Source organism: Podarcis vaucheri, assembly GCF_965113315.1.
Source record: "Podarcis vaucheri genome assembly, chromosome: 2".
Taxonomy (NCBI): Eukaryota; Metazoa; Chordata; class Lepidosauria; order Squamata; family Lacertidae; genus Podarcis; species Podarcis vaucheri.
Genome location: NC_138760.1, coordinates 109,470,075 through 109,481,937, shown reverse-complemented (window position 1 = coordinate 109,481,937; position 11,863 = coordinate 109,470,075). Strand labels below are relative to the sequence as shown.

The following is an 11,863-nucleotide window of genomic DNA, read 5'->3' as shown; positions in this document are numbered from 1 at the left end:
GGCCACTTGATTCTTACCATGTACAGTAAATTCATTGTAGGACATCACCAACATTGTTTTATTTCCAAAAATTGTGCACCGCTTGAATGTTTGTTTGTTTTAAAAAAAACCTCAACGTGGTTTACAAAAAAGAAAAAAAAGAATAAAAGAATCGATTAGAAAAATTAAGAGCAGTTACTAAAAAGTTTCAAAAAGTTAAGAGTAACGATAGATTGAAAACAATGACTTTCAAAAGCGTTGACTTTCAAAGAGTTTGGGTAGGCTAAAGAAGAATGTTTTTGGAAGGTGCCGAAAAGACTACAGTGAAGAATGGGTATTATGTGGCATCTGTAGCAGTGGCAGGTCTGCCGATTGAAGCAGCAGAGTGGGCATATATGGAGTTAAGGTAAATATCCTCTTGGGTAAACATCCTCACCTGAAGGAGGAATGGGAAGATCAGCAGTGGCAGGCAAACTGACTTTCAGAGAAGCTTGTTTGCTGCTGCTGCTGCTGCTGCTGCTCAGCTTCCAAATGAGGAATCCCTGGCGAACCTTTGCAGACCCCAGAGCGCCCCAGAACAGAGCATGACAACCGCTGCTCTTAAAAAGAAACACGCATCGGTCTGGGGGAGCTCCCAGGGGGACAATGTGTCCTTGAAAGAGCGCAGAGTGCTCTGGCTCCCAGTCATGAGCTAGAATGCCAGAGCACCGCTTAAAATATCTCTGCTAGAGCATCCATTTAATTACGGTGATTGCGAAGATCATTAATGCTGATGAAAATGCCACTTATTTTTAATTGAATACATGGAACATGTTCGGAAGAATAAGAAAGGAAAAGGCGGGAGCGGTTTTGGGGGGGCGGGGAATCCCCTCCGGCATTCTGACCTTTGCTGTAAGTGAAGTGTTAGAGTAATGTAATCTCTGCGGAGAGTCTGGGAAAGGCAATGCGAAGGAGGGGAACGTCCGTTACCGCTAATGGGAGTCACCCATGTAGAGCCCTGGCATGCCACAGAGATAATAGCCTGCTTGGCGTCCAATTAGTTTGCTTCTGCACAACCATTGTTCATGCTGGAAGAGGTGCGAGGTGGGTGCAGGGGGGAAAGCAATGAGCTGGATAGCATCAAACGCCAGGTAACACACACACACCTGCTCTGCCAACATAGGGAGAGAACACCCACAGCAATTGTCAATGTTATAGGCATTGCGCCGATAAGTCTTGTTAGGATTGTCTGCACTGATGTGTGTCTTCAGAAGGCTTTGCTTCTTCTACTAGGGTACTGCACAGTGCAGAATCCACTTTAGTTCTCTGGCACAGGTATCATATTCAGTATATACAGGGTGTGTGGGTGTGTGCAGCACTGTGGTCTAAACCACTGTGTCTTTGGGGCTTGCTGATTGGAAGGTCGGCGGTTCAAATCCCCATGATGGGGTGAGCTCCTGTTCCTCTATCCCAGCTCCTGCCAACCTAGCAGTTCAAAAGCACACCAGTGCAAGTAGATAAATAGGTACCGCTATGGCGGGAAGATAAACGGTGTTTCCGTGCTCTCTGGTTTCCATCACAGTGTTCTGTTGTGCCAGAAGCAGTTTAGTCATGCTGGTCACATGACCCGGAAAGCTGTCTGTGGACAAATGCCAGCTCCCTTGGCCTGAAAGCGAGATGAGTGCCACACCATAGTCACCATAGTGTGTGCGTGTGTGTATTTGTGTTAGAAATATTTCCTACCCAGCTCCTAACATAGACTCCACCTCTTAGAACAGACTGAAATGCACCTCAACCGCTTTCAATAGGAGACACAGGAAATGGACCCACATTCACAACATAAATTGAACACGCTATGATGACACTTCAAGCAGACACGGCTTCCCCCAGAGGATTCTGGGAGGCTCTGTTTGTTAAAGGTGCTGAGAGTTTTTAAGAGACTCCGATTCACTCCTGCCCCACCTCGCCCAGAGCTACAATGTGGTTCTCTGTGAAGAGTGAGACTGTTAAACTACTCTGTGGATTGTAGTTCTGGGAAGAGAATACAGGAGTCTCCTTACAACTCCCAGCACCCTTAACAAACCACAGCTTCCAAGATTCTTTGGGGGAAGCCATGACTATTTAAAGTAGTAGCACTTCAAATGTATGGTGTGAACATGGCCTTTGACCACTGGTTTGAGCAGCAACAAATGTTCTGTGGCTCTTATTTTCCCAAGAACCTCGTATCAATTGCCAGAAACTGTGCTCAGGTCTTGCTTGCGTGCTTCCCATCGACATCTCATTGGCCTCTGTGAGAATAGAATGCTGAATTAGATGTGCTACTGGCCTGATCCAGAAGGCTCTTATCTATTACAGCGTCACACAAGAAGACACTTTAGAGGTAGTTCAAGGAATTCATTTTCTGTCCCTCAACTCACCAGCTAGGAAGCATGCAAATGAACACACCTATTGCTGACCATCACATACAAAAATGCACTATATTGTTTTGCTAAAGTGTGCGTGCCAGGAGACGTATGCACTAAAATGCTCATGAGTTTTCCTGAGGAAAGAGAATGCCCACAAACTGATACAGAAATACAGGGAATGGAATTTAACATTGAAAAAAATGAGAAACTGGTAGGAACTAAAATTGACAGATTTGCCCATCATGGCTCATATATTTGCCCTAAAGGTGGGGAAGCATACCCTCCAATATTTCGCTAAGGAAAATAGGGATGTCCTAAGGAAAAGCGGGACATTCCAGGATCAAATCAGAAACCAGGATGGTTTTTGTAAATCCAGGACTGTCCCTGGAAAATAGGGATACCTGGAGGGTCTGGGGGATAGGTGAGTATAGGTTAGCTAGGCCAAGAGCCTTACCTCCACTTAGCTTCAGTTCTGCTCTGGAAGCTGCTGGTGCAGCAGCATCAGATATTGACGGATAAAAGTGAAACGGCTCATTTTGAGGTTTGTTAGAGATGTCAAAGAGGAGAGAGTGGAAGGAGCACTGCTTTATTCTCGTAAAGAGACCCTCAGAGTTCCCCAGCCCAGCCCTCAGCCACATCAATTACGCCTTTGACTACGACAAGGTTTTCCATTCCAGCCCATGAGCGCACCCCCAGTAGCCTCCGGCATTACAGCAACGTGTGGAAAGACACTTTAGAGCCAGTTCCAGCAGTTCATTTTCTGTCTGTCAACTGGCAGGCTAAGGAATATCAAGGCAGTGACATGACAAGAGTTCTATTTCAATATCTTTGCTCTTGATAAGATAATCCCAGGGGAGCGAGGGTGATCAAATATTTACATGCTGCGCACAGCGGCACGGCCTCTTGAAAGACTGACGACCCCAAATTATATTGCGTCAACAGTAATGGGGTTACGTGAAAGGGGTGGAGGTGGGAGTGGGCAAGGCGCAAGATCCAAAATTAAAGCCAACCCTTTCTTCCCTGGTGAGAGAGGAAGACGGGAAGAGAGCTGTCTGGTTTACAAACATTAAGAGCCACTCGGATAAGCTCAATGTTCTCAGTGTATTCAGTCTTCTAAGGCAAGGGTGGAGAACCTCAGTTCGGCGTTTGCCCTCCTAGGTGGGTCACAAGGAAAGGGTTAAATGAGTGTGAAGTGATTGGCCAGTGGGAACCCAAGGGGAGGAGTTAGAGGTAGAGTTGGAGTTGTGTGGAAGTCAGTTGGGAGTTGGAGAAGGAAGAGGGAGGATAAGTCTGTGGGTTGGTCGAGTTTAGTTGTGTGTGTGAGAGAGAAAAACTGTTAGGAGGAGTGAGATAGACAGTTGGGATAATTAGTTAGAAGTTATTAGAAAGGTATAGGCTGGTATAGAAACTAAGGATAAGAAACTGACAAGAAAAATTATCTGAAACCATAAACTTGTTCATGCTTATAAAATAAACTTGATTATTTGTTTTTAATGTTAACAACTGTCTGGACTCAGTGTGCACCCAAGAAAAACGGGTTGGTGGCAGCAGGGAAGTGATCATAGTCGTGGCACAGGGATCAATAGACCGTCAAATGTCTGGGGACCCTGTGTGATCGCCACACTCAGGTCAGGAGGAGGAAGGCAAATGTGGCCTTCCAAGCCTTTCTGTCTGGCCCACAGGAGTCTTCTCAGGTCACGGACCCACCCTGATGCAGGAGGAAATGATTAACAGTAGAACCCACAAAGGGGAGGAGGAAAGTCCAAGAGATCCCTTGGAATCTTGTTTCTATGTTGTATGTTGGGTATGTATGTGACTGTAAAATTTTAATCTGAAGAACCAAATAAATAATTTTTTCGGCTCTTGCCTCTTGGATTGCGTGGATGTGTGTAGAAACTGGCCAACTGTACAAAAGTACAATTTGCATTGTTACCTGACCCATCTGTACCTCTGGCCCCACCCCCTACCACTGTCATGGGGCCTGTGGAAGGCAAATGTGGCCTTCAGGAGGAAAAAGCTTCCCTGCTCCTGCCCCAAAGTAGAAGAGGAGGAGGAGGAGGAGTTTGGATTTGATATCCCACTTTATCACTACCCTAAGGAGTCTCAAAGCAGCCAACAATCTCCTTTCCCTTCCTCCCCCACAACAAACACTCTGTGAGGTGAGTGGGGCTGAGAGACTTCAGAGAAGTGTGACTAGCCCAAGGTCACCCAGCAGCTACATGTGGAGGAGCGGGGAAGCGAACCCGGTTCACCGAATTACGAGTCTACCACTCTTAACCATTACACCACACTGGATATTAGCGTCCTGAACCACAGAAGGCTTTATAGGTTAAAACCAGCACTTAAAACTGGCGTGAGAACCGTATTGGGAGTCAGTGCAGCTCATTCACAGTTGGTGCAATATATTCATAGTCGCCAAATCCTGCACCAGCTGTTCTTTCCAAATCATATTCAAAAGGAGGCCCCATTCAAAAGGCTTTGCAGCAATCTAGCCATGAGGTCGTCAAAGCTTAGACTACTGTTGCTAGGTTCTTCATGTCCAGATAGGGCCATAACTGAGCCACTTGTGCCTGCAGTGACAGTAATGGATCCCTGAGTCTACCCAAGCAAGGAACTGGATCATTCAATGGGAGTGAGACCCCTTGCAGGACTGGTAGGGCAGTGGAACTCACAGCATCTCTGCACTGAGCTTCAGTTTGTTAGCCTTTATCTAGCCAGACACTGTACTGTACTTCCATATTGTTGGATCAGCAGCATTCTGGACATCTGAAACTGACCTGCTACGGGAAGTTGGGTGGCATAAAATTGAAATAATAATAATGATGATGATAAGAATAAGAATAATGGAATTCAAGTCCTGGTGGATGCAAGTGATTTTATCCTTAAGGTGCTTTGCAGCCGCCCACCATTACATTGAGCTGTAAAGCCTTATGTGGCTCAGGACCCCAATATTTCAAGAACTGCCTCTCCCCATGGTAACTGCCCCAGACTCTGTGATCATCATCTGAGCCCCTTTTTCTTGTGCCCCTTCCAAGAGAGGTCCAGAGGGTGGGGACACAAGAAGAGCCTTTTCAGTGGTGGCTCCCATTTGTGGAGTAGAGAGGCTCACCTGGGGTCACGGTTGCATATCTTCAGGCACCAGGCAACATTCCTTTTTCAGCTGGCCTTTGGTTTTTAATTATCTATGGCTTTTTAGAGTGGGTATGGTGCTTTAATGTATACTTTAAAGTATATTTTAATCCATGTTTTTGGTTTTAATGCATGCAGGTTTTTTGTAAGTCAGTATGAGTTGCCACAGCAAAAAAGTGGCTGGTTGTTGTTGTTGTTGTTGTTGTTGTTGTATAATTAGGATTACCATGTAATAAAATCCAGATTACCTAAAAGAGTTCTGCTGGACGACACAAAGAGGATGCAGTGGAGATATTACATTTCAGACTAACCCAAATTCCATTAAACCCTAGTCATGCTCACTGGCCAGTTTTTCTAGCCAGCTGAAACAGAAATCTTCACATTATTTAATGCAGGACTAAAGGAAGGAAACAAATCATTCATCTGTGGTAATCAAGAGCATCATTCTGCTGTCTTAGATACCTAAGGGATAGGCTGGCTGAACACTCACCAGCCATCAGAATTGCTCAGAGAACCCAATAAGCCTTGCTACAGAATAAAATAATGAGTTTCAAATCTATAAAGAGATAAAAAGGTACAAAATGAGAGTAATTGCAGTGATACACCAAGTTCTGGTTCACAATGTACAGCTATCTCAGAAGGCACTGCACGATCTGAGAATTGCATGGCTGAAGAATAGCTCTTTGTGAATGTCAATAAGAACTGATCTGACCTCACCTTCCAGACTAATGTTCAGATCCATCAGATTTCACAACTTCTTTGAATATTGCAGTGCAGCTCTTGTTTGTTGCAAGGAAAAAATAACTATAAAAGGAGAATTATCCGGATGCCAAGATCAAGGTTTAGAGCAAGCACTCTTTGCTGAGTGAACCCTGGCAGAGATTTAAAATAACAAAATATGCAGCAAAGCACCGCATGGAAATATAGTCTGTTAGACTTTTAAAATATGCCCTTGTTTCCCTCTTCCCCTGGCATAGAAAAAGACGAAAAATTTGGTAAATTTAAAAAATGGTTTACTTACAAACTCTCCAAAGGTCAGATTCATGTGCTCCAGAGATTGCACAGGCAGTAAAACTTGGCTTAGTTAGAGTGGTGAAAGTTCTTAAATTATTGTCATGGGAACTCAAGTGTGGCTTGTTACAGCCATGCGGTCTGAGCTGCAGCAAGCAGCTCAGACCTCCTCACATGCTCAGCTTCTCAGCTAGATGGGGGGCGGGCAAAGGCTTGTATTACCTAGTCCCTCCCAAGGTGAATGGCTAAGCAGGACAGCTTACTCTATGGTCTTAACCCTTTCATGCATCCATTGGACTTAAGCATGCTGGTTATATAAGGCTGGTCATCCCACAGTCTTCACCTCAAAAAAAATGTATCAACGTGTATTTAAAATTCCTAATATGTTTGGAAATGCATAAGAACATAATAAGAGCTCACTGGATGAGGCCAATGGTCCATTTAGTCCAGCATCTTTTCCTCACAGTGACCAGCCAGAAGCCTATGGGAAGCCCGTAAGCAGGACACAAATCCAACTGTGCAGTGGGGGTAGAACATACAGTAGCTATTGCAACTAGTATCCATTGCCAGCTTTATCCTTCATGAATCTGTCCAATCCTCTTTTAAAGCAAAGCAAGTTGGTGGCCATCACCACCGCCTGTGGGAGTGAGTTCCAGGGGGGAGTTTGGATTTGATATCCCGCTTTATCACTACCCTAAGGAGTCTCAAAGCAGCTAACCATCTCCTTTCCCTTCCTCCCTCACAACAAACACTCTGTGAGGTGAGTGGGGCTGAGAGACTTCAAAGAAGTGGGACTAGCCTAAGGTCATCCAGCAGCTGCATGTGGAGCAGGGAATCGAACCCAGTTCACCAGATTACGAGTCCACTGCTCTTAACCACTACACCACACTGGCTCCACAGTTCCAGAGTTTAACTGTGCTGTGTGAGAAGTACTTTATTTTACCTGTCCTGAATCTTCCATCATTCAGCTTCATTGGATGTCCATGAGTCCTTATGATGAGTGACGGGGGGACGGGACTCTTCTCTATCCACCTCCTCCATGCCATGCACAACTTTATCATGTTGCTTCTTACGTGCCTTGTCTCTAAACTCATAAGCCCCAAATGCTGAAGTTTTTCAGGCACCAAATCCTAAGCAGTTGTTTTTGCAATGACCACATCCGACAATATGTATTTTATGTAACTTTTCCTACTTAAAAAATAATAACAATCTCAGATTCTAGGCTGGATCAACAGAAGTATAGTGTCCAGATCAAGGGAAGTAATAGACCCACTGTATTCTGCCTTGGTCAGACCATACCTGGAATACTGTGTCCAATTCTGAGCACCACAATTTAAGAAGGATGTTGACAAGCTGGAATGCGTGCAGAGGAGGGCAACCAAGATGATCCAAGGGTCTGAAAACCAAGCCTTATGAGGAACGGTTGAAGGAGCTAAGTATGTTTAGCCTGGAAAGAGGAGATTGAGAGGAGACATGATAGCCACCTTCAAATATCTTAAGGGCTGTCACTTGGAGGAGGGAACATGCTTGTTTTCTCATGCTCTGGAGAGTAGGACTTGAGGCAATGGCTTCAAGTTTCAAGGAGATTCCAGCTAAACACCAGGAAGTACTTTCTGACAATAAGAGTTGTTAGACAGTGGTACAGATTCCCACTAGATGCGGTGGACACTCTTTCCTTGGAGTTTTTAAAGCAGCGTTTGGATGGCCATCTGCCATGCATGATCTAGTTGAGATTCCTGCATTGGAAGGGGTTGGATGAGATGGCCCATGGGGTCCCTTCCAACTCTATGATTCTATGATCCTCCAACCACTCACCATTGTACACATTAATTAAAATATGGTTCTAAGATGTTGAAATACAATGGACTTGGGAATGCAAACACCAGGCTAGGACGACATGGGCTGCAAACAGAGGGATCCCTACCTACTTACTGAGCCCTTTGTGGCAACGAAAAGAACCCTGCAGTTCACCTCTAAATTCCTCTGCTGCTTCATTGGTTGACCTTAAAAATGTTGCTGATCCAGTTCACTACTTGCATTTCTTGTCCAGGCAGCCCAGCTCTGGAAATGTGGAAGAAAACTTCAGTGTGTGCCGTGACAGCCCTGTATTTATAGCAGCAGGGTGCTCTCAATGGAGAGCGGAGAAATTGCGAAGAGGGGGTGATTTTTGAATTCACTTGAAATGACTCTGCATTGCCCTTGATTAAGAGACGTGGTCTTTCCCTCCCCTGCGCCTCCTTCTGCTTCTCCGCAGGAAGCCCGTTAACTACCCCAAGCAGCTCAAAGGCATGCCCGGCTTGATGGATGGGGGATCTGGAGCGTTGCCATGTTGGAGGCTTCTTTGTCTTTGTACAAGATTCTGCAAATCTGCCAAGTGGTGTCTGCTGCACGTCCCCCCAGCGTGAGCCTCCTCTTTCCAACGAGCGCAATCGGCTAACGCGGAGCTTTTGTTCCCAAATTAATGTTCAAAGCGGAGAAGTGACAACCGAGTTCACAAGAGCTCTTGCCTTGAGGAAGAGCTGATCACGGCTGGGCACTCGGAAGCTACGGCTTCTGTTCTTCGCTCGTCTCTGGCCCTTGCGTGCGACTTCAAAGGAGGCACCTTCTCAGTTTTGTTCTGGCCAACTTTGCTTTGGGGAGCTCCAAACAGCACGCTAATTGTTCCCAAAGGGAATGCCGTTTCGCAATCTCCTCCCCACCTCTTTGAGATGCTTGTTTTTATCTTCCTAGCTCTATACTATCATTTCCATTATTGGTAGCATGGCAACCCAAGAGGGGTCCTCCCGGATCCATCTTTGTCACTAGAGGCCCTGGTGGTCTTCGTGGCTAGGACCTCCTCCTACAGACTATGTCTGCTAAAAGAACTGCCATCATCCCTGCATGGGGATAGTATGGCCACTGTGGTTCTGGCCTTGGTTGTCTAGGCAGGAGCAACTTGTGGCCCTGTGTTGTTGTTTAGTCATTTAGTCGTGTCCGACTCTTCATGACCCCATGGACCAGAGCACGCCAGGCACTCCTGTCTTCCACTGCCTCCCGCAGTTTGGTCAAACTCATGTTGGTAGCTTCAAGAACACCATCCAACCACCTCGTCTTCTGTCGTCCCCTTCTCCTTGTGCCCTCCATCTTTCTCAACATCAGGGTCTTTTCCAGGGAGTCTTCTCTTCTCATGAGGTGGCCAAAGTACTGGAGCCTTAGCTTCACGATCTGTCCTTCCAGCGAGCACTCAGGGCTGATTTCCTTCAGAATGGAGAGGTTTGATCTTCTTGCAGTCCATGGGACTCTCACGAGTCTCCTCCAGCACCATAATTCAAAAGCATCAATTCTTCAACGATCAGCCTTCTTTATGGTCCAGCTGTGAAATAACTGAGACAACAAAAGGTTGGGTGACATCTGGCCAATTCTTTATCGACCACATCAATAGATGGAGCTGATAACACCAAGGTTGCAGGTTCAATCCCCATATGAGACAGCTGCATATTCCTTCATTGCAGGGGGGTTGGACTACAAGATCCTACAATTCCATGATTCTATGATAACCTAATTTACCTGGGTTTCTGTTTTCTGTCACCCGTCTCCTTTTCTTTCCCTATGATCTGCCTGCCAGCTTTTGAGTGGGAGAGGGAAAGCCTCTCACAAAGCCATCCTCCTGCCTTGCTCGCTAGTTCGGAGACAGCGAGAGAGACGCAGCCAGTTATTTGCTCTTAAGACGCGAGTTTCACTGTGACAAAAGTTCAAGAACTTACGCTGGAGAGTTTTCCATATTTCGCCGTGCAGTTATTGAATGCAGGGGAGGCTCCCAGCTCCCAGAGTCTATTTGAAGTAGAAGTCATCAGCTTTCAACAATCCCGACGGCATGTCTGTGGATTTCTTTCAATAGATATTCCACACTTAATATAAATATTCAGAAACAAAGATCCACACTCTCATGTGTTTGTTTTGCTGTGGGCTCTTAAGGCTTTCAGTCTCCCAAAGCGTCCCTGCTCTGCCCCTGCTGCCCTCTGCCTTTTCTGTTGTTGTTTCTTCTTCTTCACATTTGCAGACACCCTCAGAATGTTCTTTTTTTATTTGTTTACTTCACTGGGAAGAGAAAAAAAAGGTAGAGGGAAGGGTGAGGAAATTTACAGTTGGAAAAAGCTGTTCGAAGACGCCCATTGTTGTGCGATCTCTGTCTCATCTTTGATATCAAATCTTATTTTTCATTTTGTAGAGAAATAAATACAGTGGTACCCCGGGATGCATACACTTCAGATTACATACGCTTCAGGTTACAGACTCTGCTAACCCAGAAATAGTACATTGGGTTAAGAACTTTGCTTCAGGATGAGAACAGAAATTGTGCTCCGGTGGCGTGGCAGCAGCAGGAGGCCCCATTAGCTAAAGTGCTGCTTCAGGTTAAGAACAGTTTCAGGTTAAGAACGGACCTCCGGAACGAATTAAGTACTTAACCCGAGGTACCACTATAAGTCTAAAACTGCATTGTCTCCAAATGTCCAGAGGGCCCCTTCTACAAATGGAAGGGCTCCCTTTGCTGCTGGATCAGAACTCAGCAGAGCCTCCTGCTAGGGCAGGCATGGCTTGCTTTTGGACTTCCAGGTACTGTTGGATTTCAACTCCTATCAATCCAAGCCAGCCTGTCCAATGCTTATAGGTGATCAGAGCTGGAGACTTAGGAGTATCTGGAGGGCCACAACTTCACAATACCTAATAAAAAGATATCTTTTAAAAACAACAACAGAGAAACTTTATTTTATTAATGCTTTAATTGTTTTCAGCCAAGGAACAGATTATTTTTATTTTCATAGAAAATTAAAGCAACAACTTCAATGCATTCTGTGCGATATGCAAACTATCAAGCATCTTTGCCGAAACAACCCTTAGGTGAGGTTAATAAAGCATCCTGTGGAAGAATCCAGCATCTCTGCAGAATATATTGACATCTCTTGAGCTTTAGGTCCAGGAAAGATTGGGGTTTGCAGGGAGGGCCTCTGGTTTCCTCATTGTCTTCTGCCCCAGCCAGACTTCGCCAAAGGTGCTTTGTTGCCTGATTAGACATAAAAATAAGATGTTTTGTCAAATGCAGCAACGTTTTGTGCCCTACGTGAGCAAGGCAAAAGCTATGAGATTAAGCAATCAGCTAGCTCTCATTAGCATTTATCCAAGAGAGAATCATGATTGTGAAGGAGAAAAAGAAATCGGCAGGGCGAAGAAATGAAAGCCACATTCAGACATCTACAGTATGCATAGCAGGTTAATGTGGAGTGCCCACCCCCAAAGTTGTAGTCCATTGGCATCCCTACCTACATGTGAGTAGCTGAATGTGTGTAGGTGACCCATACACTCAAGGGTCCCATTGTGCACAA

At 45.4% G+C, this 11,863-nt stretch overlaps 1 protein-coding gene across 5 annotated transcripts in view; it reads right to left on the bottom strand.

Moving 5' to 3' along the window:
* Nucleotides 1-11,244: 11,244 nt before the first annotated feature.
* Nucleotides 11,245-11,863, bottom strand: part of FHIT (fragile histidine triad diadenosine triphosphatase) — a 1,063,956-nt gene continuing 1,063,337 nt past the window's right edge. For all 5 annotated transcript variants that reach the window (XM_082210821.1, XM_082210826.1, XM_082210828.1 and 2 more), the window contains one exon: nt 11,245-11,544. The gene's annotated coding sequence lies outside the window, so the exon portion shown is untranslated. The remainder of the gene's footprint in view (nt 11,545-11,863) is intronic.